General features: G+C 34.1%; 1 long non-coding RNA gene across 1 annotated transcript; it reads right to left on the minus strand.

Annotated features, from left to right (window-relative positions):
• Window positions 1-21,146: 21,146 nt before the first annotated feature.
• Window positions 21,147-26,743, minus strand: LOC147830437 (uncharacterized). Its single transcript, XR_015450978.1, has 5 exons — window positions 26,626-26,743; window positions 25,730-25,863; window positions 23,918-24,042; window positions 23,159-23,296; window positions 21,147-21,479 (listed from the first exon to the last, which is right to left on the minus strand). It is a non-coding gene; the product is annotated as an uncharacterized LOC147830437 (long non-coding RNA).
• Window positions 26,744-27,532: the final 789 nt, after the last annotated feature.

Consider the following 27,532-nt stretch of genomic DNA (forward strand, 5'->3'; position numbering starts at 1 on the left):
ATTAAATTCTTTAGGAAATAATAGTTAATTTATGGTGAATTAAGACATTCGTGGGAAAAATCTATAGTAATCTTATGAGAGAATAATTATTTACAAGTATTATCAAAATCATTTAGAAGTGGAGTTCTAATATTTGTGATAAGCACACAGTATATACAGCGATTAATGTCTTTTATGGACAAAACTATAGCAAGAAAAACAACATTTTTAGAAACTCCTTTAAGAAGAGGTAAATCATAGAACTGATTGGGTAGGATTTTATTCTTTCAGTATTCAAGCATTTTGTTAAATCAGATGAATAATCTCCACACTGTTGTACATACTGGCTTGTTAATATGGGTATGGGTGAGTTTTTTAACTGAATAAGAAAGAATATTAAATTATAGGAGTTAGGTGAGTTAAAATAAGAAATTTAGGAAAGTACTGTATATTCAGATCATAAAGGCCTTGTACAAAAACAGAACAAATAAGGAAACAGTAGAGCTGCAAAAAAAATTTACATTTTTGCTTCTACACAATGAAGTAGAATGTGAACAAGGATAACTAAGGTCTCAGTACAAGTGAGCTACAGCTTGATTGCAGGGTCTTTATTGCATGGCAGAGATTTCTAAGGAAAACGACTTCCCATAAATAAACTAGTCCTTGGTAGTAGAATTTGATCAAACTGTGCTGACCTTGGAGGAAAACTTAGAAGGTTCCAGGGGTCTTTTGCAGCAAAGAATAAAACCATGTAATCCCAAGATCGAAAAAGTATGATTTATGTATGAAGAAGTTCAACTAAGTTTGTATATTTGTGAGATTCCACATATTGACTGTACAAATAGTTGCTATTAAGGATTTAGTCATGGTCAGTAGTATTAAATCAAATTGTCTTATCACTCATTATTTTACTAAGTCTTCCCTGGGCTTTGCTTCCTTCAGGGACTTTGTCCAGGGAAGGATAAGAGATGGTGCTGTTTGTCACCGTTGTAAACAAGGTTGGCTCTGTTGTAATTGCTGTTCCCAGTCTCTGCCAGGGAAATATGGGAACAGACTAAAAAGCTTTAGGAACAAATTAGAAGAGAAAAAAATTGTTCTCAAATTTGACATCTTTGTCATTTTATAAAAATTCATTTTAATAAAAATTCTTGATAATTTCACCTTCATCTCTGTCACTGTGATTGGCAGAATAATTCCTACCACCAAGATGTCCACATCCTAATCCCTGAAATATATGACTTGTTACCAAACAGGGCCAGTGTAATTAAATTGAAGGACTTTTAGGCAGGGAGACTACTCTGCATTATCTGCAGGTGAATCATTCTAATCACAGAGGTCCTTAAAAACAGACATCTTTCCCAATGTCATCACAGGAAGAGATCTGACGATGAAAGAAGAGAAGCGTGTAACATTGTTGGCTTTGAACATGGAGGAAAGGGGCAATCAGAAAAGGAAGAGTGCGTGTAGCCTCTTCAAGCTTGAAAGTCTGGAAAACATTTTCTTTGAGATGCTTCAGAGGAAAACCTAGTCCTGATGGCACTTTCATTTTATCCTAAATACACATATGTCACACTTTTATCCCACAAAATTTAAGGATAATACAGTTGTATCTTTTCAGGCACTCACTTTGTGGTGATTTGTAATAGCAACAATAGAAAATACTGTTCCAAAAACTACTCAAATTCTGTAAATTGTACTCCACTTTAGTAAAATCAGTTTTTCCAGCAAAAAAGGCAAAAGGTAATGTGGAAGGTAAGGAATAGGGAAAAAAAAAGGATGACGTATTTCTCTCATCTGTTCTCCCATTTTAGCCAGTGCTTTTTATAACTTCTCTATTAGTTTAATTGCTCTCCTGACACTTAGAAAATATAGAGAAGAAAGGTGTTATTGGGAGACAAGGAGAATTTAGCTAAAGAATTGACTGAATCTGGGTCTGAATTCTTTTGTCTCATAGAGGACTTGGGAAATAAAGACATTATTTGAAGACTCTGACTCTCAGTTTCTTTATATCTATGATGAAGATAATTACATTCATAAAGGATAAATAAATGAATATTTAAATAATGGAATGTGCACAATATATCCTAAAAATGAATTTTAGTTATTTATTACTATTGCCATTTTTTCTGATGAGTTACATAAAACATAAAGAAGTTATATGACTAAAGTTCACAGTGAGAAAATCCAAGGATGAGGACTAAATATAGTCTTTAACCTCTAAATTTTCACATCTTCCATGGATCAAAAGATGAGATATTATATAAGAAATGTCCTCAAATCACCATTTTAAATCTAAAAATTCACGAAATAGTCACATAAAAATTTGCATATCTATGCTTTGTCAAAGAGAGTGCTTAATAGCATTCATAGAATATGGGTTCCCAGAGGACTATGGACAATGATGTCAGAATAATCTGCTCACTACAGCTGTCAAAAACAAAAATCACCAATATTTATAGATCATCCATGAGGCCTATCTTAATGACTGACTAATCCTTAAAGTGTGTATCTTATCTGGAGCTTCTGAGTTTGAATTCCTAGCAGCCCACCCTAGGAATTTTGGAATTCCAACAATCTTGGGAGCCCAACTAGGAATCCTGTGAAAGTGATTTATTGCATGTGTGCTCTCAATGAGAAAGGGTATAAGGCCAAAGCCAGCACTTGGGAGAGGGAACTGGGGCAGCCACAATACCATCCACTGCAGTCACAGCAGCCACCAGCCAGGATCAGAACATCTGGGTCAGAACTAATCTGCAAGTTACAGTACCATCTCTAGAGCAGAGCATGAGTTTTAAATTATGTCCTTCCTGCGAGAACACAAATGCACCATTCTTACATACAAGCATTTTGAAAGTTTGAGCTGAAGTTGTAGACAGATCTTTGAAGGGGGACAATAATAGACAAACTAGTATGCAACCTAGCAAAATATGCATCATTAATCATGATAAAAATCACAATATCCACTGTATATTCTTCAAGGATATTGTAATATTATGGTATCTTGCAAATCACTTTGGGCTAATATGAGAAAAACTTCTTTTAGAATTGCCTCTTAGCAAATATGTATACAAATAGATTCTAGACTTATTATTCATCACTTTTTAACATTGTCCTGCTGGTTATTTATATCTAATAATAAACTAGATGTCTCACAAGAAGCTTGAGCAGTAAATCCTTCAATCCCACATCTGATTATTCAGAAAAGTAAAAACTGCAATGAATGAAATGATAAATATCAGTATCACTCAAACACTTCCTCCTTGATAAGGAAACTTAAAAGAAAGAAAAGATTTTAACATATTTAAGTCTTATTTTATAAAGGGTACGAAGCCTTTTTTGCTATACATCTTAATTTATATGAAAGAAATACTCACTATCCACTAATGTTCAATGAGTTTTACCTTAAGATTCTTCTTCTACATCCCCATTAAACTTTAGATTTACAGGAACAAGATAAACTTGTCTTTATCCATGGACACATCTTAACATGATCTTTATTATTTTTTTTAATTTTCCTTTGGCTTAAAGAGCGAAATATTATGTCAGTATTCCCAAGTGTTAGTTAATCTTACCAAATGGACTATTACCAACATATAATTGCAATAAGATGGTCTTCATTTTATTTTTAAAATTATCCGTATTTTTAATAAGATAGCATTGATTAATTTAAACTTTAAAAGATTCAATTATAATATAAATAACTGATTCATTGCTATTCTTGAAAATAACTACCTTATATACATGAATTCATAAGCCATAAATATTAATTTTCTGACACATATATGAATGCAGTTTCAACATATTGGATAATCTATTTCCAGATAGGAACATGTGGCAAACAAGCACCACATTTTGCACAGCACAACTAGATTTTAAAATCAACCTCTACAGCAACACAGAGGGAGTTGTTTAGTAATAACTAGAGTGCAAGACCTGTCCTAGGAGTCTCCCTAGTAAATCATCTCATCCTATATTCTTTGTCAAATCCTTAAATGAATTAAGTGTTTGGCTCACCAACAAGTGGGATGCAGAAAATGTAATTGAATGTGGTAATCGGAAATTTGTTAAACCTGTCACTGCACATCATTATCAGCTTTAAATCCAACATAGCACAATTAGCTTACAATAGCTATAGTTGAATCAAGTCCATGCTACGGTTGGGTGAGTAATGCACATTCGTCAGTAAATTAAATTAGACTCCAACTAGATGAACAGAATAAAGGTTGCATGTGTGAATGGTGCAAACAAGGTAAAGCACAGGATTTATGGGGTGCTAAACTTATATCCGGAAGCAATGTAGGCTAAATAGCCTTCATTACTGCCTCTGAAACAGCAGACATGTCATAGATCAGGCAAGAGCCTAAAAATAAAAGTCTACTTAACTCCAGCTGCTAGCTTATGATTGATTTGTTAAAATTAAATAATCTGCTGTGTAACCACTAATAAGTAATAGACATCATCCTCTTCCAATCACTACTATAAAAGTAGTGAAAATTACATGTGAGAAAAACTAACAACCCTATTGTCCTTTAAATTGGTTTGAGGTTTTGAGGTAAGAAGGCCCCATTATGCCCTTTCAGCTGATTGGAAGTTTAAATTGAAAATTAGGACTTCATTCATTACAGTATTAAGGCAATGGTGGAAAATAATTTGAAGTAATTCATAAAGATATATTCATTTAGTAAAATAATTAAAACTATAACTTTATATGATGCATTTCATACATATGTGTGAAAGATTTTGGAGGAAAACATGTATTTGGAGGGATGATTTGGAATTGCCACAAATATGATTAAATAAAACCCAACAGAGCAAAATAAAAGATATATAATAGGAAATAGGGAGATAGATCTTTCTCAAAAGGGAAAGGTACCAAGAGATGGAGGGGGCAGAGGAGGGGAGGGAAAAAGGATGGAAAACAAGAATTCAGATAAGTTATGCACATGCAGCAACTCCACTCAGGAATATAAACATTATGTACTACAAACAAGGACAACATTTTTTTAAAAGAAAGGAGATGGGTGGAGGGAATAGGGTGGGGAGGGAAAGAGGATGAAAAAAGGAATTGAGATGAGCTGTGCACATGTATGGACTCCACACAAAGAATGCAAACATTACATACTACAAACAAGTAAACAAAAATATAAAAATATAAAATAAATTATTCACTAAAAATAACCCTAACAAAGAGATATTTGTATTACTAGTGTGTTTAAAAAGGTCAGAAATAAGAAACCTAGGGGTGTCACACACCTATGCAGTGGCACACACCTATAATCCCAGGTATTCTGAAAGCTGAGGCAGTAGGATCCCAAGTTTAAGGTCAGGCTGGGCAACTTAACAAAACTTTATTTTGAGAAAAAATAAACAAACAAAAAAAGGGTGGCTGTACCTCAGTCTTCTCTTGCAAAATGAATGAAATAATTAAAATAATCCTAGGACAACTGTGAGAATCCCACCTATAACTCAGTTATATGTTATAAGACTAAAGAATGAATATCTTTTGATCTAGAGGTCATTTTTCATGTTATAGACCTGGAATGTACAAGTTTACACTGTTTGGGGTAAAATTTTGATTAATTTAAAATGAGATAAATTTAAGAGTAATAGGGATGTTCATATTTCTTGCAAAGGGTATCTACTTCCCAGTGTTATGGTATCTGAGAAATCAAACTAGAAATGCCTTCTGGGCAATATGCTTATGGTCTTGATTGATTTTTATTTCATTCACACTAAGTAAAATATGTGGGGGTACTTTTGAGTTATTAGAGACTAGACTGATTACATCTCTTAGATAATATATTTTGGGAAATAATGAATATTAACAAGTTGTTATCTTTTCCTACTGCCACTACTACTATTTTCTAGATTTCCTCTATCTCTGTCATTTAACATATTTTTATCATGCATACATGTTACAGCAGTTTCCATGACTGGCTTCTCTGTTGGTCCTTTCCTGCTCCGTTATAGCCAGCCTCTTTACTCAAACAGGAATGTCTGCAAGTCTCAATTCAGTATTGATTACTTCTGGAGGCGGCTAAACTTACCCTTCTGAATTCTTGTGGCTTGCAATTATAATATGGTGACTCCTGGGAAGTGGTTGAGTATTTTTTTGATTTGTACTTTTAACTGATTTGTGTTTTGGGGTCGTCAAGTTAGAGGTGAACCAATAACTCCATGACTTAATGACTTTCAAATAAAAGTATTACATATTTAGAAAATTGTCCTTTGTGTCTATTGGTAAAGGGATTTTTTTAAAATCTGAGATATGGTCTGAACAGCTTACATAGAAGAGAGAAAATATTCCTTTTGCTTGGAAAACAGACACAGTCTTTCACATTCATATCTAAAACAGCTCCTCCTATTTTTGTACTTATTTTAAAATTTTCCCCTGGCAATTTGAAACACAAGGATATTTTTAAGGGAATATAATGGCTTTGGGGTTATAAATCTACTTTTTTTTCTTCAGTGGTCACTTGTAACCTGTAATCTTGTCTGCTCTCTAATTGTCCTTGGTTTATCAGTATTTAGATGCTTGACTTCCCCTGAATCATGACCCTGAATTGGCATCATTATGATAGACAAGCTGGGAATCTAGGAGACTAATTTAGCTAATGGACATTTGCCCTCCTTGTGAGTGAAATCAATGCCTAATGCTAAGCCTATTTTGAACATTTTACAATATAGAGTTTTTAAAATTAAAGACTGCACAGTTGAGTGAAACTACCTAATCTTAGTTCTAGTTATCTTGAGTGAAATAAACATTATTTGGTGAGTATCCTGGCCCTAACTGGAAATTCTTAAACATCTAAATAATAGGTGTCATCTTCATGTGAGTATCTCCCGTGTCCATGGTGCTGGGTAATATTCTCTGCATAGAGAATACAAAATAAATAAAAGACAGACCCTGCCACTGAGAAATCTATAATTAATCCAGATATACATGTATGAAATGGAAAGCTAATAGACAAAAATCATTTGGACATAAGTTCTAGAGAGCATGGTTTAAAGGCAGGCCAACTCCTGTTATAGAATACAAATACATAACTTTAAAACAGCACACATGTCTTCATCACATAAAAGAAGACACTCCAGGCTATCACACACAGCAAGATAAACTGCAAGAAAAGAGCCATGCTATAATAGAAAAAACAAGCCAGTCAGTTTTTCTCATTCTTTAGCACTGGAAAAATAGCTATATTATGAATTAGGCTGCATAAGCTCAAAATAGACTCTCAGTTCTCAACATTCATACAAAACTGGAACTTGATATCTTTGCACGTTAGGAAATGATTCCAATACTTTTAAGAGACAAGAAAATAATAATGATTCTGATCACTTCAAATGATTTTTTCCACTTAACTTTTTGTAAAAGTTTTCAAAAATCACAATAAAATTGAAAACAAATATCAATGTGTACCTGTGTCCTAACCATCCAAGATTCCAGTTAACACTTTTCCATATTTACTTCATCATATGCTAGTCACCTATCCATTCCTTTATAATCCATCAATTCATCTGTGCTTTCAATGCATTTGAAACTAAGCTGCAGACATCAGTATACCTCCCACCTAAACAGTTTATTTTGTTTATATTTTAAGTTAAATGTAACTTTCATGAAATGCACAAAAGTTATGAGTACTACTCAGTTCACCTTGACAGATTCACAACCTATGTAAACTAAATCCTTATTTTTAAAGTTCTTCTCTTGATGCCTTGATGTAGAATATCAAGAAGAATATTATCAGTCTAGAAAGTTCCCTGCTGTTCCTTCCCCATTAACCCTTGCACTTACTATTCCCAAGGAAGATCACTATTTTTTTCCCACCAAAGATTGTTTTACCTGCTCCAGCATGTCAAGAAAGGGGGATTCACTACTATGAGCCTTTTGTTTAAGGCTTTTTTCAATCAGTGTATTTTTGAGGTTATCCCCTTGTATACAAGTAAGTGTTCTTTCTTTAATCACGAGCAGCATTCCATCATATGAATATGCTACAGTCTGTGCTTATCCATATACCAACTGATGGACATTTGGTTTGTTTTTAGTTTTGGACTATTAAAAACAGGTTTTAAGAGTATTCCTGTACAAACCTTATTGTGCACAAGTGTTTCTCTTGGGGTAGAATTAATAAATGGTAGAATACATATATAACTACTTTTATAAGAAAGTGGAAAATTGATATTTTATACTCTTACTATCAGTGAATGAGAGTTGCAGATTCTTAGATCCTCACATGTCCCACACACCCACACATATACACATATACGCACATATACATATGTGCAGTTTAAGGCATTCAAATATATATGTGCTTGTATCTCTGTCATTTTAATTTTACTACTAATTAGTATATAAGTCTGGACTCAAACAAGAGATAGAAACCACGCAGTGGGTTAAACTATAGACGTTTACTACAAACAATTATTAACTTATGATAAGATAATGCTATAGTACCATAGGACTGAGAGTATTTCTGGAAGAACAAACTTGGAAAAAGAAGGCACTTTACCCAAGGCTAAGATAGATTTTGTTGGAGAAGGTATAATGCGGCCCACTTGACTAGCAGAAAAATTCCTTATAGCTAGTCTGCAGAACTGATGAGCACACGGCAGCCCCCACAGTATAGTGGGGAACAGGCCAGCAGCAATCAGCATATGACCCTGCAGAGGATGTAGGATCCTCCAGGTCCCAGATCATATACATGTTGGGCCTGCAGAGGGAATAGCACTGACATAAAAATTTGAAGGTCTCAGAGGAGCCACAGTGACTCTGAAGAGGGAACCAGGGTGTTTGAACCAGGAGCAGGTCTTGGGCACTGGTTTCCCTGTTGAGGGCCCTGAGAAAGTTATCACGAGAACAGGCTCAAACTGCAAAGTCTTTTTGGAGCTTTGCATTCAGAGACCATGGCTGTGACAAAGCTCTACTGGATGTTCTCCCAACCAAATTTCAGCAACCAAACACTACGGGAGAACACTTCTTTATGCAAGGTCTGAAAGCACTCTCTACTGAGAAAGATTCACATTGAGCTCACTTTAAAGGAAAAATGCTTAAAAGAATTTTATGTTCACAAAACATATACTGAAGGGCAAATTAGAAGCTGAAAACCTGACCCAAAATAAACCTCTCCTCCTTTAAGTTGCAGGTGCTGAGTATTTTGTCCCATGACAAGAAAGTGACTAAGACAAGTACTATGCTATCATGTCTCTCAAAATAAATATGAGGGTTTTATATAAGCATATACCCAAAATATCAACTATATTTTATTTCTACATTTCCATCTCTTCCATTAGAGATAGAATTATGGATGATTTTTATTTTGTTTTCATTTTCCATGTTTTAAAAAGTAATACATATTATCATTATGATATATTAAAGGTCATATTTTCAATTATAAAAATGACCGAAGGTCAAAATCATCATTTATATTAATTAATCTTGACCAATACATAAATCTTAGGTCTAGAAGCCCTAGAAATTTATAAAATTTCTTTAAAATACTTAGAAAAGTATAACCCTACATTCTTTATGCCCAGTTTTCATAACATCAAGTTGTAGAAAGATTTGTACTTAATATATCTTTTTAGGTGTGCTAAAATACAGTTTGGACAAAAGTCTCAGAGAAACAAATGTTATATTCCTTGTCTTTAATACAATTATTTTTACAGAAATGAATTTTGGAATTTTTCTATCACCTTTATATTAAGTGACATAAGAAAATAATCACAAAATATTCTGCATTTTTTTCAGGATGTAGTTCAGACTTGTCTATTACATTGTACATTGCATTTATGCGTGTGTGTCTCTGTATGTGTGTTTTATAGTTTTAAACTTATAGTATTAAGGTATTTTCCCCTTTAAAATATATTTCATGTCCATCATATGTAGTGGTTCTTTATGTAAAGAATAGTACTTCTTTTTCTCCACATGTAAGGTTAAATTTCAAATACCAAAAGATTTACTGACCTTGAAGATTATTTGAACCATCTTTTATGTCTAGAGAAAATTACCTTCAAATAATGACAGATTGGTAGCCATTTATTTTCTGAAATTCATGTTTTGATAGATTAGAAAATGTTGCATACTTGATCTTACAAATACACACTCACCTACGGTTAGTAAAGTCAAAGATAAATTGTACCTTAAACCGCTAAGGAAGACTTTACTCAAGATTATTGCCTTAGGAGAGAGAAATGGAATCCAACTTCAGTGGAATAAGGCTGATGGGTTTTTAAGCCCTGGCATGAGGCCTCAAAAGTACTGCAAGATTTTAAGGGAAAAGTTGGTCAATGAGTTGACACTTTAGAGTAGAAGTTAGACTTCTACCCTCCCACAAGACGGGCTCTATCTTCCTTGTTTACATTTCAAGGAGATGGTTCCCAGATCCTTGAGAAAGGTATTTCTTTGTTATAAAACTAACCAGAAGATGGAAGAAGATTTACATTTTAAAGGACAGAGAAAATGTTTGTAATTACAAGTTTTATAAAGTAAATGATTTAACAAAACAGAGGTTGAGTACCTACAATTAGCAAGAAAACTGTTTAAAGTTTAATGAAACCAGGGGAACCTTAGGTCTTCCTGATTGGCAATCAATCTGTAAGTAGATTAACTATTAACTTGGCTATATGTATGATGGTTTAGATCTAAAATGTCCCCCATAAGTCTCACATGTTTAGAGGTGGGGTCTTTAGAAGGTGATTAGATTGTGGATAAGTGCTATATGCATTAGTGAACTGATGAGTTTATGTGCTTAGGAGATGAGTGAGACTTGGATGTTAGGAGGAGAGACCTGGAAAGGTAAGTTCTTGTACCGAATCAATTTTCTCTCTCTCTCTCCCTCTCCCCTTCCTCCCTCCCTCTTTCCTTCCCTTGCTCTCTCTCTCCTTCGTGGCTACCATAAATTAAACATCTTCTCTGTACCATGCCCTTCCACCACACCATTTCTTCCTTGGATCTTTCTGGCCATGGACTGAACCCACTAACAATATGAGCCAAAATAAACTTCTTCTCCTTTAAGTTGTTGGTGTCAGGTGCTTTGTCTTAGGCTTGGGAAAGTGAGTAATATGTTTAGATCCACATAAAGAGGCAGCTTGATCTTTTTAAAGCTATGTCATAATACCTAAAGCATGTGTTTTAATGATAATGCAGTATTTTACATATGTGGTATTATCTCACCTTTTCCTGAGTCTGTGCTGTCCTCTTCCCTAGTGATTGTCTTCTATTATTGTCAATGCTGAGATTTCCTAGGATGACTATCTCTCAACTTTGACCATGTTTTGTCTCCCTGAATTTTGATACTTTAGCTACTAATGCTACCTAAATTTACAATTTTATACCCAGGACACTCATGTATAACTTTAAGAGTGGTTGTGAGAAATGATTGAGTTAATGTATGTGAAAGCACATTGTGCACCCCTGGAAAGCAGTTAACATTAAAAGATACTTTTTTATTGATTCAATCTTTTATGGATTTATTTCACTTTTTTCTCAAGCCCTGTCAATCTTCTTTCTCTTCCTGTTCCTAGCTTCAGTCTGCTTGTCTCCCACAGTTTCCTGTGGAAGTTTACTGTCCCTGCTCATAATAGCATGAGTTCATGGTTCCAGAAGGATCAATAGCTCTGCTTTCCTGATCTACGACATAGACCTACCTCCTCACACGCACATCCCAGCTCTGATTCTCTCCTACAAATCTACAGTATTTAGCACTGAAGGGGGGAATACAGATCTGCTTCATTAGCCACTGGCTTCTATGGGTTGATAAAGGAGATAGAGTCCTGGCATATTTTGCACCTGAACAAACACTCAAAGAAATACCCTCAGCATGATGACTCTGACCAAGTAAAGAAAAGACAAGACAAAGGAAAGTCAGAGAAAAAATATAGAAAAAAAAGTTGCAAATGAAATAAATGATGTCATAGAATGACAATTATTTGTAAAATTAAGAGTAAGAGAAAGATTTTGTATTTAGGTTAGTTTTGTTTTGTTTTTTGTTTGTTTGTTTTCAAGAACTCAATGATTAAAAAATGACAACGTGGAAAAAGAATGGAGACGGTAGTAGAGGGTTATGGTTATCTAGGGAAACACTGGAAGATGAGCGCTCTGATAGGAAAAAACTGTAAAGCTCCTAACAGTGGAAAGTTCAAATTGGTTTTTATTTTCCGTACCATTTTATCTTATCTAAATTCCTTTTCACTGTCTCCTCTTCTACCTATTCTCTTCAAGTCACCTTCCATTTCAAAGGAACATCCGATCTTCTCATTTGGGGGCTATTCCTTCCAACCTTCTTCACCCTTGACTCTTTGCCTTACTCTAGACCTGTGTTTACCATCTTTTCAGAACCAATGCCCAGTATGTGTTTAGGAAAATACAGAATATTTGGAAGTCTAAAACTTACAGCAACCTTATTATAAATATTTGAAAAACTATTACTATTATCTTCCATAATAAATACTATGAAAAATTTAATACATATAAAGGAAAATGATTGAATAAAAGAAGCAAATGTAGAAAACCAGGCAACATTGGCACATTTCTTATGTTTACTCTCCCATGACAATAATTCCATGAATGTTTTATGACAGATGGACTGAATAATGACCCAAATAAAATTTTAATTTTCTTTCATTTTAACACTATTTAATAGTTATTGTGCCTACCCCATAAAAAGGATAAAAATAGCATTTTTCTTTATTTACAAAAGAACTGCATTTGTTTAGATATGGCTGTAAAATTATTCCATAGGTTTCTTATGAAACACTCAAAGATTTTCAAATAGTATCAACACAAGAAAGAGGATTTTGAATGTTGATGAAGTTATATAACATAAGTAGTGACACCTCAGAAAGATCATTCATTACTAGGAGACACTGGAAATGTGTTTGTGGAAGAACTGATCAGAGTAAAACTGGTGCTTTTTTCAGTGGAACTGGTACCTTTTCCTCACTAAACTTGTAATAAATTGGATCCAGGGCATATTTAATTCTTAGATCACTGCTACATTATTGAGTCAGCATGTATTTAGAAAGTCTTTAAGGCATGGATAAGTGCAGTGATACATTGTCATTCAACTTAATGCATATTATCATAGAACAGTAATACAGGGGTCATTGAGAAGATACCCCATAGCCTATACTTTTAAATAAATTCCTGAAAAATATCCTTAAGATTATCAGTAGTAAAGAACTACCAAAAACTAGAATCAATTACTAAGGAATTTAAGGTAAATATTTATAAAACATTAGGCATTTTACAAATTCACTCTATGGCTTGAGTGAATTTGTCACATTTTATTTTAACTTTGAATTGAAACTAAACTCTCTCTTTTCATGGGGTATATTCAGCTTTGCTGGTTTTGTTTATTTGTTATTTTATCTTGCTCATCCATTTATGTAGATAGTTTTGAGGTAGGATAGAAGAAATAAAGAAAGATGTAAAGAAAAAGTGAAATTTTAAAATTGTACTTAAAAATAAAAAAACTTCAGCTGCAGGACACAAAGTTACCCAAGGTTAACGCTTTTTTCTCTTTCAGGAAACTCACTCCAAGAAAAAAAAAGTCCTCAGGGTCTTAAAGATATGATAAGCCTATAAATTAGGCCTATGAATTTTACCTGTAAATTGAGCCTGCACTTTTCTCTTTTCCTCGTAAAGACATCCATCGTCAGGGAACCAGCACTATTAAGTAAGCACTTCAAACAAGCAAATGGTTTGCATTCTAATATAGCCCAGCAAATGGGTAGCCAGATTGTAGGAATACACAATTTATATCCCCATCTTAAAGACACGCCTCTCAAAAGTGCAAACATGCTGCTGTAGAGTGCCCCCAATAACTTCTGACTGTGTACCTCTTTATTGACATGTCCTGAAATTCTTTCCTATGACTTATATAGAGGAAACAAGCTACTCCCTGGGAAGGGTGAGTTGAGGTCCCAACTTTCTCTTTGAGGAACTTCTTCAGCCCCATTTGCTGACAATTGTCTTATGGAAAAAAGTAACTGATTTGAGGCTGAATAGAAAATAGGAGATCTGGTACATGTAAAACCTCCGATGTGACTGTAGGTGATTAACTGAGATACCCACCCCTACTCTCCTCTAGGCAATAGTAAGGATTTTATTTTATATTATATCAAGAATTTCTGCTAGCACATTAACAGAAACTACTGAGCACCCTGTCTTTTATAGGAAAACTTATCAGAGTCTTTCTTTCATTAATGCATCTGGAATTCTCTAAATTCTCCATAAAATTAAGTTCAGCTTATGTTCAACTGTTTATTCAAGAAATTTTTTTATATTATTAAAAATACTAATCAATAGTAGTTATAAAGATGTGTACAAAACAATGTATAACAATCACTTTTCCTATTTGTTTTCACTTTCATCTCATATCTATTTTATATTTTAAGACAAAAATCTATATCTATTATTCTTATTAATAAATAAAAATGAAACAAGTAAAAAGCAATGAAAAATAAATTCATAGAATACAGAGTTGGATCTAAAGTGCATGTTTAAATAGAAGAAATATACATAGTGTATGAGCCTCTGTACAAGTCATTATGGAGAACATAAAACTATAAGAATAGAGAACAGTTCAATAGGTGCTAGAGATTGGGTGTGTGGGAAAAGAAAGTATGGCCAAAGAAGCAATTTGAAAGGAAATTGAAGCATAATGGAGCAACTCTGTACATTATTGTAGTAGTAGAAACATAGCTCTATGTTTTTGCCAAAAACCATAGAACCATTTTAAAAGAGTGATAAAATTGGCAGATGGCATTAACCAAGTAATCAAGAGCTTTATTGCAAGCAATAGGACACATCAGTGTCATGCATCTCTGATTTAATATGTTGAAACATTGTATCTTTCCTCAAACTTCATAACTTCAATCTAATCATTAGACAACATTAGGCATACCCAAATTAGGGGACATTGTACAAAATACTGGCCAGAACTCTTAAGAGTTTAAAGGTAATGATAGATGATAGTCAGGGAAAATCAGAGGCACTGTCTTCATTCTAAGATTTATCATTCTGGGATTTGTATAAACTTATTAAGATGAATAGCAAGGATTTAGAGAAATGTTCAAATGTATACATGAACTTAAAATCCTTACCTACTAGACTAAAATGTTATTGATCACTGTCTAGCTTTTTTCTTTAGATTTATGAATCCTAATAATGTTCTCCAAGTTTTTACCAGGTGTTTGAGTTTGGATGGCTTGCTGTTCCTGCCTGCTCTGGTTTTGTTCTAAACAATGGGAAAATTTTGTTATTAGAGATGGGAGTGAGAACTTAACTGATTTAAAATGAAAATCCTCCTAGCTTTCCCCAGATCCTCCCTAAGCCAAGGGAGTGTCTGCTGGTGGTTGATCAAGCAGCCTGACTACCTGTGACATCACCAAAAGGGAGAACTTCCTCTTTCTGTACACTGTATGAGTCTATCCTGGAAATCTCACAGAGTTAGATCCTGTTTCTTCTTCCTCAGTTAGGGTACATGAAATAGAGATAGACAGAAAAGACAAGGAAAATCATAATCCTAAAATTATACTTTTAAAAATGGAAACTTCAGGACACAAAGTTGCCCAAAGTTACAATTTTCCCCCTTCCAGGTTAACTCCTAAATTATTAAGTCTTTAAAAATAAAATAGATGAGTCTGTGCTTTTCTCCTGTAAAATGAGCCTTTCACCAGTGAGTGGGCCATTGCCTTACTCCTATATGGAGCCCATCACAATTTCAGTAGATTCACAAATTCCACAGATTTTCACCACTCAAAACATATGAATATACCTAGCTCAAGGCCAGAATGTGTCTCACTCTATGAATGCCTACTACACTCCCTTCTGAGTGCATTCTTTTTGTCAAATAAATAATTTCTATGCCTCTCACTAAAGCATCCTAAAGATTATTTTTCTGTGACAAGAGTCATTGAGTTTATTCCATAAATGGGTGAGATGAGGTCCCTAGCTCTTCTCGGGGTATCACCTCGGATCCCATTCAGTGACATTCCCACACTTAGAAAAAGACCTATTATTTGTCCTCACATTTTTTAAGCCAACTGAGGGAACAACAACAACATAACAAATAACAGAAGGTCATCCCCCAAGGTTTCTGGCTATATAAACTCAAAAATTGCCTCAGGTTCTCATACTTCAGCAATAGCCTAAGTTTGGTCTCCCAGCTCATCAGGCTAGATTCTCCCCTGATTTGATCATTTAGCCTCTTTTATCAATCTCTTTGTACAACTGGTAACATTTATTCACTTATTGGCAACATATGCAGAAAAACATCTCCAAATTCAATCAATCAGAAAAGCTGTTATGTTACTGCCCTTCTTCCATGACTGTCTTGTTTCAGAATACTCTTATCCATGCTTTGTACTGAATAGCCTGAAGAGTATATAGTGCTCTATAAAGAAGAGGAGGAGAAGCAAACATTTTTCTCAATCACTCAGTATCTGATTCATGAAAGCAACGGATTGCTATATAATAGGCATCAAGTAAATTATAAAATAAATCTCCATCAAAATATTTTGTCCTGAGGTATGACAGAAGAAATAAAAGATAGGTACAAGGGAGAGAAGAAAATCATAAAAATTTTACTTTTAAGAGAACTGCAACTTCCAGGAATCAACAAAATTACTGAAGGTGATCCATATCACCATTCCTTTGGATAAATTTTGGTTCCTTCCCTCTGAGACCCATCTTATCCAAAATTCCTCAGGAATACTAAAAGCCCATAAGTTAGCTTAATTGAGAAAGTTAGGAGCAGGAGCCAGATCCTAAGATAAAAGAGCAAACCCAACCCAAAGAATGTTTAAATTTCTTATTAAAATCCCACCCACATCTGTAGAATGTACTAGGACCCTTCTGAGGTGTGGGGCACACTTTCCCAGCCTTCTCACCCCTTTAAGAGAAGGATAGTTGTTCCCAGTTCCGTACTGCAATGAAGCTCATGTTAATGTGTCCTAAATCTCAGTCTAATAAACCCTTCCCATGCTTCTGACTGGCACCTCCAGAAAAGCCTTTTACTGTGACGGGAGTCAGTAAACCTGAAGTGAAGTTACTTACTTCACTTTCATCCCAGCCCACTGGCAGGTCTTTCCATGTATATCTGCATTTAGAAGAGTGAGAAATTTCTTTTTCTACCAGTGTTTAACTGTTTGTTTATTTTTTAATTTTGGTTCCCTGAAGGAGAAGAGAGAGAAATTAAATGAGATAAAGTGATTTCAACATGTGTAGATAAAAGATCTGCTAAGGTAAGAGCAAGCCCTAGTAAGCTTTTTAGAAATTCATTAATGCACTCTTTGAATGCTTAGATTAATTGCATCAAAATTAGTGTTTTCCTCTGGAACAACTAGATGGTGATAAATTTATTAAATGTCTTTTATCCTGACAAATCCTAAATTGCCAAATGTTGCTTTGTTTATGTGTGTAAATATATGCAAAGTAATTCAAACTTTACTTTGAAAGTCTTCAAATTATCACTAAAATAGCCCATCAGCCTCAAAAGAGGCACTGGAGCTAATGTGTTAACTGCTAAAGTGGAGACCATAGAGATGTGATTAACCTGTCTAAAGGCAGTGAGGAATTTTCACATGTAGATCCATAGCTTAATGCTGATCTCATATGGCCCTCTGGACTATACATTGTCACCTCCTAATCATCTAGGATTAAAATATTGACTTTTAATAATGATAAGAGCTAATTCATTAATTCTACCACCATAAATTACAGAATTTCAAAGGAAAACTTAGGAGGCCGGACAAGGACATCAAGACCATAGGAGTGGGACCACCTAAGCCATCTGCAGCTTATATCTCACCACCATGTGCCCCAAATGCTAGATATGGACCTACAGAACTTAATGCTTGCCCTGCTGGATGTTTATCTTCTTCTGTCATTCTTTCTTATTCCTGTATTTTTCTCTTTTGGTATGGGAATGTTTAACTTGTGCCATTGTACCTTGGGATTAAGTAACTTGTTTTTTTATTGTTATTTTACAGAGATTCATAACTAAGAGTTTGCCATGAGTTTCAAAACAGACATTGACTTGGACTTTTGAAAAATGTTGGCACTTAAGGGATAAGATTATTTCATTTCCAGTTTTACACAAGTTAGTTATATTATGTTAGGCAGAATTATAAACTTGCTATTGTCTTTATTTGGCAATTAACTATGGTATAAGAAGATATATTTGGGCACAAAGTTGATATGAGGTGGGATGTGGCAATTAACATGGAATGTCAACTTCATTGACTTTGGAATCTGAGGTATCAGTAGAACATATTTCTGGATGTGCCTAGGTGGGTCATAAAAACATGGCATCTATGTTCTTGCTCCTACATTTCTGCCACTGTTTTTCTCCTCTATTTTCCAACTGCCATGAACTAGGAATCTTTGCTTCACTACAAACTTCTACCATGTTGTCCTTGCCTTGGAACCTATGGACCATGTACTAAATCCCCTGAAGCCATGAGCTAAATTATTGTTTTTTTTATTTATATATTAATTGGTACATTTTAGGTATACAATACATTTACATTTATTATTGGGTGTTTGTACCTGAACATGATGTATCTTAGTTCTTTTTTTTCTCCCATTACCTGTGCTCCCTTCACCCCCATCACCCTTCCCTATTTACATAGACTTGTTTCTATTTTTTTTTCTTTCACATAATTTTTCCTTTCCTTTCTTCTCTTTCCCTTTCCCCTCCTGCCACCCCTCCACCTTTGGACCTTTTCCTATTTCAAATTATCAATTATTCGTTTTAATCATTTTCATCCTTATTTACACTTTCAGTTTCTCACGCTAGAGATACTGTTTGGTATTTACACATGTGTGTCCTATTTATTTCACTTAAGAGTATGGCCTCAATGTGCATCCATTTAGCTATAAATGACTCTAGTTTCTCATTCTTTATGGCTGAGTAGTACTCCATTTTATAAAAAAACCACATCTTCTTTATCCAGTTTCCAGTTGAAGGGCAGTTGGGCTGTTTCCAAACCTTAGCTATTACAAACTGTGCCGCTATAAACATAGGTGCACATATATCGCTGTGGTATGATTCTTTTAATTCTTTGGGGAAGATACCCAGCAGGGGAATAGCTGGCTCAAATGGGACCTCTAGTCCTAGTTCTTTGAGGTATCTCCATACGGATTTCCACAGTGGTTGCACCAGTCTGCACTCCCACCAACAATGAAGAAGGGTTCTTTTCTGTCCACAACCCTGCCAGCATTTGTTATTGGTTGATTTCTTGATAGCAGCCATTCTTTGTGGGGTGAGGTGGAATCTCAGTGTTGTTTTCATCTGCATCTCTTGAACGACCAGTGATGTTAAACATTTTTTTCATATATTTATTTGCTGTTCTTACTTCTTTGTCTGAGAAATGTCTGTTCATTTTGAGTGCCCATTTTTGAATTGGGTCTTTGAATTTGGAGGGTCTGGTTTTTTTCAATTCTTTATATATTCTAAATAGTAGACCTTTGTCTGAGGTACAGCTGCTAAAAATTTCTTCCCATATTGTAGGTTGTCTCTTAGCACCATGAGCTAAATTAAACCTCTCCTCCTTTATTCCTCCTTTAACTTGTGGTTGTCAGGCATTGTTCCCAGCAATAGGAAAGCTGACAATACAGGAAAATTATATGAAGATGGAAACCATGTGCTAGATCAATTATGTTATTTAACAAAATCTCAAAATTTCTAGTCCTTAATTACCTTAGATAGTCTGTGCTATGAGTAAACTTTGTAAGCTCAATAAACAGGATACCTCATATCTAATAATAATAGCTGACATAAAATCTAACATATACCATACTTAGTTCTGCAAGGTATGATTAAAAAATAGAGTGAATATGAAAAATTTAAAAATTTTGTTACAATAAAAGGCATATTGCCATTAATGCTTCTCAAAATACCCCCCCTTGCTTTGAATACACTTTTCAAATCTTTCTTGCCACTTTTTGAAGCAGTTCTGTAAGTCCTGTTTCATGAGTCTTTAGTTGTGCTGCCGTGGCTGTTTTGCAGTCCTGAATCAAATCAATACATTTACCTTAATTGGTTGTTTTAACTTTAAGGAAGAACCTTTGTGCAAGATCTGGTGAATAAAGTGAATGAGTACACATGACAGTTTTTTTATAAGCCTGCCTTACTGTTGGTTCACACATGGTAACAGAATTCACTATAATTTTCTTTTAACCACACATCCTGTTATGGTTTAAATCAAGAATGTTCTCCAAGGTCCTCATGTGCTCAGAGGTGGGGTTTGTGGAAGGTAATTAGATCATGGATGCTCTGTATTCATGAGTGAAATCATCTGCTGGTCAGTTCAGCAGCTGAGTGTGCTGCTGGAGGGTGAGACCTGGCTGGAAGAAGTGGATCACTGGAGGAGGTTATTTCTCCCTCCCTGGCTTTTCCTTTCCTTTGCTCTCTGTGCTTCCTGGCTACCATGATGTAAACAGCTTTTCTTCGCTATGTTCTTCTGCCAGGTTGATTCTATTCTGGAGCCATTCAAACATTGACTGTAATCATCAGCCAAGATAAACCTCTCCTTTAAACTGTGGCATTGGGTATTGTATTTCAGTGGTAAGAAATGTGACTAAGAAACCTCATAAAGATACTCAGGGAAAAAGACTTGCTTCAGAAAGTAGCAAGAATGTTGGGATAAGTGTGTTTAAAGCAAGGGGGAGTATTTCGAAGGGAATTTAATGGCCATGTGTCTTTTACTGTAATAATTTTTTTAATATAAGGGTTCATTATATATTTTGATCCCATCTTATGGAACACTGTCCATATTACATTTGTAATCATTTTCCATGTTATTCATTTAATGATTGAGTAACCTTACAAGATAGATACTATACTACTCATTTTGTAGATAGTAAAACTAAAGTTTGGAGAATTTGAGTTAGTTTCCAAGGCCACACAACTAAGTGTCTGTCATATATATATTTAAATCCAAACAGGATAGTCCTAAAACCTGCTTCCTTCATGTTAGACTATCTTAGAGTAAAATGTTATTTTCCCAGTGTATCCAGATACTATGATTGATAAAATACAAATTCAACAGAAACAGGATACTTACTCTTAGAAGTCAATAGATATCAACAATAGGACTATTTTTATGTTGTAGTTCCTTAAAATAACTTCAGTCTTCAAAATGAAATTATTTTCCTCAAAAGTCTGGCAAACCTGAGCCTAGCACAGTCATTGACACTTGATGAGGTTTTTCCTTACCACAAAAATACAGACTGAATTTTCAGGGATTACCTGCGGGCTCTGATTATCTCTAAAAAATAAATACAATTTACCTAGGAAATGAGCAGGAAGAAACTGTAAAAACTGACCTGCTAGAAGAGGGGAACAACTCCAGGTCACAAAGAGAGGAGAATAAGAATAGATTCATCTTCAGAGCAAAGATTCATGTGGAAGCTGAGCCAATGATGTGTGATGGGCCACCTTCTAAGACATCTCTTCACCACATAGATCATGAAGACCTTTTGTCCAGGGCTCCTTGCAAAGGCATTGGATTAGCTAGGACAGTTTTCTTATTTCTTTATGCTACTTTTTATTTTCACACACTGCATCTCTTTCTTATTTTCCAAAAATGTGACAAAAATTACTCTTTACTATAATTAATGGAAAAGCAAATATATGTGTAAAAATAAGAACTAAGATTCTCATATACTGAATGAAAAATATGGCTTATTTGAATTTTGACTGGAAGTATTCAGGACATGGTTTTAATCATACCCTAGACTTACAGACACTTGTGTAATGTGGCTGAAATGCATGTTTGACATAGAAGGAAGTTTTATTTTTTTAAATTCTTTTATTGGTACATTTTAGGTATATAATACATTTACATTTATCATTGGGTCCTTGTACCTGTACATGATGTATCTTGGTTCTTTTTTTTTTTTTTCCTCATTACCTGCGCACCCTTCACCCCCTCCACCCTTCCCTATTTACATAGATTTCATTTCCACTTTTTTTAAATTTTCTCATAATTTTTCCTTTCCCTGAAGGAAGAAGTTTTGGCTACCAATCTAACTATAAGAATTTTCTAAACAAGTAATGGCTCTATGACTAGCACTGTTCACATTGCATTTTAACTTTCTAATACAGGCCAGAATAATAGAATTGATGCACATATTCTTTTTGCTTGCATCATTTCTTTCTCTGATTCAAATTCTTATCATTAAAGTCCCCTCTCATTTAATTCTGTCTTTACCCTCTAACTAGACTAAAACTGAAAATGAAATAAATGACTAATAAGGCTAAGATGATCTAAGTAAATCCATTTGTTCCATTTCTGTTTGACTTTCTTGCTGGCTGAGCTTTTGTGACCTTGTGAAAAATGGCGGTTTGGTCTAAAATGTGTTTTATTTCTAGGTAATGGACTGTGTCAACTTCCATTTCGTATAAAATTCACAGAGAATAATCCAGTATAGACAGACATTTCTTACATTCTTATTCGCTTATTCTTTCCCACCACACACTTTACCACAACTGACTTCCTGGTCTTTACTTATATCTTTTGACTTCTCCATTTGGGTTTTCAATTTCTATGAATTTTCTTTTAGGTTGCACAGATATTTGCTACACAGCAGTACATTTAGTTTTCTACTTACATAGATAGCTATGAAGAAAGTGTACTTATTCCTGAAGGCTTTCTCAGCTAAGTGAATTTGCCTCTATCTCCTGCAGATTTTAGTTCTTCCATTAGTGCTAGAGAATGCTTCAGTGATATTTACTTGTATTCCATATTTTAGTCACTCTTACTTTGATGCCAGAAGTTTTAAAACTGGATTTCTAGGATTGTTATTGTAAATTTTCCTAGAAAAGTTAGTCTAAAACGTGTAATTTTATTGTAATATTGATTTAGTTGCATATAAATTTAAGAGTTTTGTGTAGTGTTATGATCAATTAATATGGTAAAAGCTACAATTTTTATCCCCAATAGAATCATTTTGTTACAAATACCCCCACTGAAGTGACTCTCAGTAATTGAAACCTAATGTGTCAAGATTTTTAATCATCAATTAGAAGTTAAATTCAATGAAATTTTTCTTTGTTAAGTGCAAAATAAAAATATTCTCTGGAGATCGTAGGGTTACAATAATATTGAGACATGAATCTCATTCACTAGAACATACAATAAAAATACTTCATTTTTCACTGACTCTTACCTTGGATTAATAATTGAGTTTTAAAATTTCGATGTATCCATTTTTCCATGTGAAAGATGTCATGGCCATTAGATATTCTCCACCCTATTTTTTTTCTTTAAGTTGTTTTACTGCATAATTACAGAATTGATGAGGAACCTGCAAACAATAAAGAATGTCTGTTGCCAGCAAAATACAATTACTCCAGGTCCTTTAGACAAACAAATATAGAGTTCTTCATATCAGATGGCTCTTGGGGAACAAAGCCATTTTAAAATGTTTAATTGTGCTTCTAACAAAATCTTCACAGAATGAGGTAGTTTCCTGTATCCACTGTATTCTCTGCATTCCTATTATTACACTGTAGCCAGCTTAAATCCTTTCAACATAACCTTTAAACAATTCATGAAAGCCAACCCTCCTTTACAAAGTGTTTTTATTTCCTTCTACCTACTTTTTCTTTTATTTTTTCTTTCTACTTTTCTTTCTTTCTTTCTTTCTTTCTTTCTTTATTTTTTGTAGTACCAGGGATCGATACCTACTTTTCCTTTTTTTTTTTTTTTGGTACAGGGGATCAAACTCGGGTCCTTGCATTTTGGCAGCAGGCAGCGAAACAACTGAGCTAAATCCCTGGCCCCCTACTTTTTCTTATAGAGAATTCAAGTATGACTACACAACTAGAGGAATATGGCAAGCACAGATTCTACAAATTCCACAGTTAAAATGATCTTCTGTTACTATCTATAAGCTCTAATTTTAAAACATTCTCAAACTACTTACTTGCTTTCAGGCACCACATCAAATAGACACAAGTTCTTTGAAAATGTGGGTCAGGCTCCAGCTCGGTGTATTAGCTGACTTAGTGAACTGTGTGTCATTCATTGTTGTAATCAACAGGGAACCATCTGCAAAATTTACAGATGCCGACAGGTTAGCTAGCTTATTTTAAAGATGTGATTCAAATGTGCTTAGAGTCATACTTCTGAAAGAATTCCTGCAACTCTTGAAACACTCATGGATGATGCAGAAATTGAGAAGAATATTTGCATTTCTTAACTCTGAGAATGATTTCAACAACCACGTGAACCCAGTCTGAGAAAATCACAACATGTTGCACATTTCGGGTAAAAGCTAAATAATACTCAATCAATTTCCAAATCTGCTGACTTTCATCAAGGAAAGGGTCTATGTGTGGTAAATAGTTTTTCTAAGCAAAAAATAGCCACAATCTACTCCTTGTCACTTATTTGGCTTCAAGATGTTTTATGAATCTTAGAATAAAATGGTTGAAGAAATGATACAATAGATCTTATAGACAGTACAATCATAAAGCCTCATCCAAACTGGTAGCAATCTAAAGTCGTATCTACCAAACACAACGGTCAGATACTAAGCTCAACACTGTGGCCAGATTCTAATATTATATGGACTGGCCACTAGTGTTACTTCTTAATGGTACTATTTGCATTTGGCACTTATTAACAGCTGAAGATCCCAGTGCCTGGTAACTCCACCCTATTTTTTAAGGTAACGTGTTCATTTGTTCAAGTATCATATTATATGATATTTAAGTTAAAGTAAAATGTTTATTCCCTGTATGTACTTCAGGTCATGGAGTCTCAAAGGTGAAATAATAATCTTATATTATGAATGGGGAAACTGAGCCTCAGAAGCTAGTCTTACTCTCAGTGACTACAGTGTCTCAATGAGAGCATTAGACCAGGATACTTGGCTTACGATTTCTTTCATATATCACTTTGCTTCCAAAACATCCTATGAAGTTTATACTTGTCAATTTAGATATTTATTATAAATGGTCATTTGAATTTTCAAACCATGGACATTTCATCCAGGAGCAAAGTAGTAGAGTGAACTCCCAAATTTCTGTCATCAGAATATAGTAGAAAAAGTACTATTGGAAGAGTTGGGAAGATGAAGCATAAAGAAAATAAACTACATTCCCAAACCAATATGCTAGCAAATATTTTATATTAAAATATACGGATCTTATGTTAATTGTAGTTTTATATTTACAACATACTTTTCCCAAATTCTTCCTTAGTGCATGACCTGTTCCATGTACTCTGAAAATCCACAATTATCTGCTTTCTAATTTTATATACTATATACAGTATATCCATTTACCTGTGGTATGGTATCTATGGTCTATGGATTTATATATAAATATAATGAAAGCTATCATTTTCTTTTAGTCAGAGATGTTTTAGGGAGTGTGCTAAACATATAATAGAGAATATTTCACTTACTCTTTGCTGTAATTTATGACATAGGATTATTTCCTCTTAAAGGAAAGAAAAGTAAACCCAAGGCTATGTAAATGACATAATATTTGATAATGAGTTTGCAAAATATAATAATAAATCAATTAATATATAATAATAATATAATAATAAGTCAATTGTTATAGCAATGTCCTATCTATAGCAATGTCATTACACAGATGACTGAAGAACTAAGAGGGACCCAAAAAATGATTGGGTATATGATAGGGAAAAATATACAAAAGTACATGTAAATTCTAATTTCATATCTTTATAAATATGCATAGAATTCTGGTGTGTTGGCCCTCACCTGCAGTCCTCGCTATTTGAGATGTTGACATAGGAGTATCACAAGTTCAAAACCATTATGGGTAAGTTAGGAAGTTGGGGCTGGGGCTGGGGATATAGCTCAGTAGTAGAGCATCCTTGGCTTCAATTCTAGTACTGTAAAAATAAAAAAATAAAACAAATTTTATTGTTTATAAGCATACTTTTGAAACTCTGAATTTTAATATAGCTTTGATTTCATAATTCTTTACAAAATAGTTTTTATACTATAGTGATACTAATATTTTATTAAATTTTCTATAAAATTCTCTATTTTTTAGAAAATAGAAAATATGTTTTACTCTATTGTTTAATTTTATTCCTTGGTAATAGCCCATAATAGAAACAGAAAGAATAATTTTTCACATGTAAGATATTGGCCTAGAACGACAAACTTACCATCTGAAAGTTTTTGAGATACTTAGATTATCTCTCACTTTCCATTTTGATATGGCTAAAAAGAGTCTTATTTTTGGACCTGATCCTCCCCGTCCTCTGCTTTTACATGCAGCTGCATTTTAAGAGGTCTTAAAACTATTTCAACTAAAACAAGCTTTCACGGTAATAACTAGGATAGAGATATAGACATATTGAAAGATTTTGTCTCGCTTGCACTTTTTTTATTGAGACAGAAATAATTTGGCTTTAAATTCACTTTTCCATTGACTGTTTTGTCTATTACTCGTCAATCAGAAACAGATGAATTTTTAAATTTGGGAACACAGAGATGTTCGTTTTGTTGTGGAAAGTCTAGTTTACGGCACTTAAAGTGGTTGCAGTAAACTACATATTAATTTACATAATGTAATATATATATCACATATCATTAATCTTAGGGGTTTGGGTTGGAGGTAAAAAGAGAAAGAGAAAAGGAAGAACCTCTGGGAGAAACTCTAAGCCAGGATCCTACACAGCTGCCCAGCATTTCTTCTGTTCTCTTATGCACTCTGGTGAGCAAAACCTAGGACACAATGATGAGAAACTTAGTTACTCACACCAGGTCAGGCACTGAGAATCAGGCTTGCCTCACTGAAAAGTAGACTTGAGGATTGTGTTTTAGCATGGGTGACCAAAGAGAGAAATGGAATACAGCAAAACAAGAAATAAAACCAGAGATGGGGTACTAGCTGAAATTATTGAATAATATGAATGTTCAAGCACTTAGTATCAATGTGGTTTCCTGTTAGCAGGCTCAGTTTCCTGTAGATAATTACAATATCACAAAAGATGTACAAAGAAAAATAAATGAACACACTGGAGAGTAACCAGGAAAAAAAAAGTAAAAGAAAAGATGGGAGGATTTAAAGATTTTATCCTTGAAAAAAAGAAATACACCAGGAAAGAGAATTGATCAATAAAGAAATAATTCAATGTGGAGAACTAAGAATAAAGGAAAGAATTAAATATTATGTTCTCAGTGACCTGTGGGGAACTATTCAGCAGTCTAAAATATATGAAAAAGAGTCTTACAAGAGAAGAGGGGGAATACAGAAAGAGAATCAAAGAAATAACATAAAATTTCCCAAGTTTTGTAAAAGTACCAATTGGTAAATCCACAAATCTAAATTAATCCCAGACCAGATTAATACACACAAGAACACACCTCTACCCTTTGTCATAAAGCTTAAAACCAGATAAAGGTGAAATCTTTAGAATATCCAGCTATTTAAAAAATTATAAAAGGGGAATAAATATATAAATGACAGCTGGCTGCTTTCTAGAAACAATGAAGGCCAGAAGAACAGAATACAACCACTGATAAGTCTTATGAAATATAAGTCAATCA

The sequence above is a fragment of the Heterocephalus glaber genome, unplaced genomic scaffold (assembly GCF_053883595.1).
Source record: "Heterocephalus glaber isolate CG9 unplaced genomic scaffold, H.glaber_assembly_v1.0 deba00000122, whole genome shotgun sequence".
Lineage (NCBI taxonomy): Eukaryota > Metazoa > Chordata > Mammalia > Rodentia > Bathyergidae > Heterocephalus > Heterocephalus glaber.